Raw genomic sequence first — 4,072 nt, forward strand, 5'->3', positions numbered from 1 at the left:
TAAATAGCGGAATCGGAGCCATATTCGTAGCAAAATTGCTGAAATTTTCTATCTTTTTTTTTTTTTTGGTAAATGTAAGTTTCATTAAGTAAAATAATTGGTATTCTTAATTGTGCCTTAATGACAAAAAAATTGTGCGACGTCATTAGATGCGACCGAACATCTATCTGGGTTGAGTGGTTGCAGCACGGACGATTACGGAACAACTCCATATGGACAGTTGGCGAACATGGAGGATCGTGGGGTTGGAGAAAAATGCTTCGTCTGCGCAGATCTATACAACCAATGGTGGAGCTTCATATTGGAGATGGGAGAAGCTTCTATCTGTGGAAGGATCCATGGCATCAACTTTGACCCCTGCTTCCTAGATTTCCACGCGGACCGAGCTTACTTGGACTTGAAGACTCCACTAAACTTTCTTCGGTCATTGACGGAGGCCAATGGTACTGGCCCCTTATCACGGATCTGGAATGCCTTCAAATCACATATACACTACCCCAGATTCATGGAGGCGATGATAGAATCATTTGGCGATTTCCTGAGGGGCAACCCACTACGCAAGCACTTTACCGACTTTTTTTTTTTTGCCCGCCTGAACCGAAAGTGGGCTGGACTTCACTACTTTCGGGACCTTTGAAGATTCCACGCCATTCATTTATCTTATGGATGGCTATTCAGGAAAAGTTACCGACAACTGACAGACCATGGCTCACACACCTTGGTGGGTGTATTCTTTGTAACGAGGAGGCATTAGAGACGCATAGCCACCTCTTCTTCCGATGCCGATTCAGTAGATTATGCCTTGCAGCTGTTCGACGGATTATTCGAGTCCCTTGGCCCAACCGGGAATGGGGAAGGGACATCGAATGGGCAACAAGAAAATGGAGAGGGAAGCATATTATTAATTCAGCCTATCGAGCACTACTTGGATCACTCGTCTACCATATATGGCGAGAAAGAAACTTGAGACGATTCCAGCAAATTGAGCATCCGGCAAACGCTTTGGCTTCTTTCATTGTAGATGATATTAGACAGAGGATCTTGAGTATTAATATGTCTAATTCCATTAGCACAATTGCTCTTTACAGATTGTGGCGTATCCCTTGGCCTGTCGAGGGATAAACCAACTGACTGTTGTACTGTAACTTTATTATCTTAATGCAAATTACATTTACCAAAAAAAATAATTGTACAGTACAACAATGTGATCATCAGTTGGTTTCTCCCTCGACAGGCCAAGGGATACGCCATAGTCTAAATAATGCTCGTGTACTGACTGATGTAGGTAGAGTAATGCTAAGGATTCATTGTCTAATATCCTCAACTATCAATAAAGCCATGGTGGTAGCTGTCCTCTCGGTGTGCTCGAATCTTCTCAAGTTTCTCTCCCTCCAGATGTGATAAACGAAGGCTGCTAATAGTGCTCGATAAGACATGTTAACAATGTGTTTACCCCTCCATCTCAGGGAAGCCCACTCAACATCCGTTTGCCGGTCTCTATTGGGCCAATAAAATCGTACCATTCTGCGGATTGCTACAAGACACTGACGACTAAATCTGCACTGAAAGAATAGGTGTCCATGTGTCTCTATCGCTCCCTCGCTGCACAGAATACAAGGGCCAAGATGGTTTGTCCGTCGTGGCTAGCTTGCCAAGAATAGCAAGCCATAAGATGAATAAATGGCATAGAATTTTCAGAGATCCCGATAGTAGTGAAGACCATCCTACTTTTGGTCCTGGGGGATCAAATAATTTGTACAGAGCTTGAGTTGTGGGATGTCCTTGCTCAAATCTCCAAATAATACGATCCTCCCCTCCATGGATCGTGGGTAATGCATGTGTTATCTCCAAACACTCAAAAACTGTGATAAGAGGCCACTGCCACTCTCCTCCACTAATCACCGTATTGAGTTTAGCTGATTCCTCCATTCCGAGTAGTCTCAATCCCCGTGGAAATGTGTTACTTAGAGGGCCAAGATAATGCCACGGGTCTTGCCAAAGATAAAATCTCCTCCCGTCCCCTATCCGATAGTCGACCATAGGCCGGAGGAAAACCCATAGACGTAGGATTTTCCTCCAACCCCATGAACCTCCATGCTCCCGAATCATCCAAATAGAGGTGTCTCGTAATCGACCCTGGTAAAGCCATTCAACCCATATTGAGGTCCTATCGCACCTGATGATATCACAGAGTTTCTTCATCATTAGTGCACGATTCACGTTAGAAATATCCTTGAATCCTAGTCCTCCCTCATCTTTCGGCCGACATAGATCCTTCCATGCTACCTTTGCATAACCACTAGTTGTAGTCCCCTTCCACAAGAAAGTTCGCAGTCTCTTCTCAATTTCGTTAGTAACTTTCTTTGGCAATATGAATGCCGAAGCCAATATAAACTCAGCGACATGAGTATAGATTTTATGATTTGCACCCTACCGGCATATGAAATAGCCATACCCTCCCAACCAGCAATACGTTTATCAATTTTCAACAGTAATGGTTGACAATCAGCAATCGTTAATCGAGAAGATAAGAGTGGTAACCCCAGGTACCTCATTGGTAAGACTCCCTCTTGAAATCCGAGTGCTGCCAGCATTGCCTCGCGTAGTCCTTGTGTTGAACGTGAGATAATAAGATGGCTTTTTTGCTTTAGCTTGAGCCCCGACCATTCAGCAAAGCGATCTAATCCATTTTTGAAGACTCCAATAGATTCCATATCAGCACGACAGAATAGCAGCAAATCATCAGCAAACCCCAGCTGAAAAACCCTGGCTGCATCATACTTCCAATGGAAGAAAAATAATTCATCCTGATCAATCAACTGTAGGAAACCCAAATGTAGGACTTCCATCACAATCACAAACAGGTACGGCGATAGAGGGTCACCCTGTCGAAGCCCTCTAGCCCCTCTAAAGAAACCATGAGGTTTCCCATTTAGCCCAACAGAATATGAGGGTGTTGTGATACACGCCTCAATCCACTTCACAAATGTAGAGGGGAACCCATATAACTCCATTGCAGCAATTAGGAAATCCCACTCCACCGTATCATATGCCTTTCGAATATCCACTTTTAAAGCACACCTGGGTGGTAGTCGAGCCTGGTTATATCCCGTAAACAGCTCCTGTGCCAACATAATATTATTGCATATGCTTCGTCCAGGCACAAACGCCGCTTGGCACGGACTTATAAGGTTGTCCACTATCACACTCAGTCGTTGAACAATGAGCTTGGCAATAATCTTATATAATACATTGCAACAAGATATAGGTCGAAAATCACCAACTGTCATAGGGGAGTGTACCTTTGGTATGAGTGCCAAAAGTGTAGTATTTATCTGGTTCAGAATTCGGCCCGTATTAAAGAATTCCAGCACTGCCGAAGACACCTCCTGCCCTATTATAGGCCATGAAGCTTTGAAGAAACCCGATGAATACCCATCTGGTCCCGGTGCCTTATCCTCAGCAATGTCAAAAACTGCCTGTTTGACATCCGCTATTGTGAATGGTAAGAGTAAAGAGTTAATGTCTTCTTGATTCAATGTATATCTGGTCCAAGGTCGCAAGAATCGAAGATCTATCACATCTCGTCGTTGCTCCCCCCCAAGTAGAGTTTGGTAGAATGTTACAAACCCATTTATTACTGCTTCTGGATCTGTGTGAGTGGCTCCGTGTTCATCATTGATTTGTAAGATTCTCCTCGCTGATCTTCTTTGAGCAATCTTACGAAAGAACACCCGAGAGCATTGGTCACCCCCTTTCATCCACTGCATTTTTGCACGTTGTTGAAGCATAATCTGTTCAAGTTTGGCTGCTTTAGCTAGTACAATCCGGCAGCAGTGTTCTAGCTGTAAGAATAGTTCATTTCGTCTGTTAGAACTAACAAGTAATTGCGCCTTCTCAAGAAACTCTTTAGCTAGCTGGATATTTTGAGATAAGTCCCCTTTTTTTCTCCTCTGCTCTCTAAACACCGGTTTTAATGTTTTAAGTTTCCTTGTTACCGCATACATAGGCACCCCTATGATGTGGTGTTGCCAAATCCGCTGCACACTGGGAATAAAATCTGGTGATTGTG

This window comes from Sesamum indicum, linkage group LG10 (assembly GCF_026168435.1).
Source record: "Sesamum indicum cultivar Baizhima isolate 11 linkage group LG10, ASM2616843v1, whole genome shotgun sequence".
Classification (NCBI taxonomy): domain Eukaryota; kingdom Viridiplantae; phylum Streptophyta; class Magnoliopsida; order Lamiales; family Pedaliaceae; genus Sesamum; species Sesamum indicum.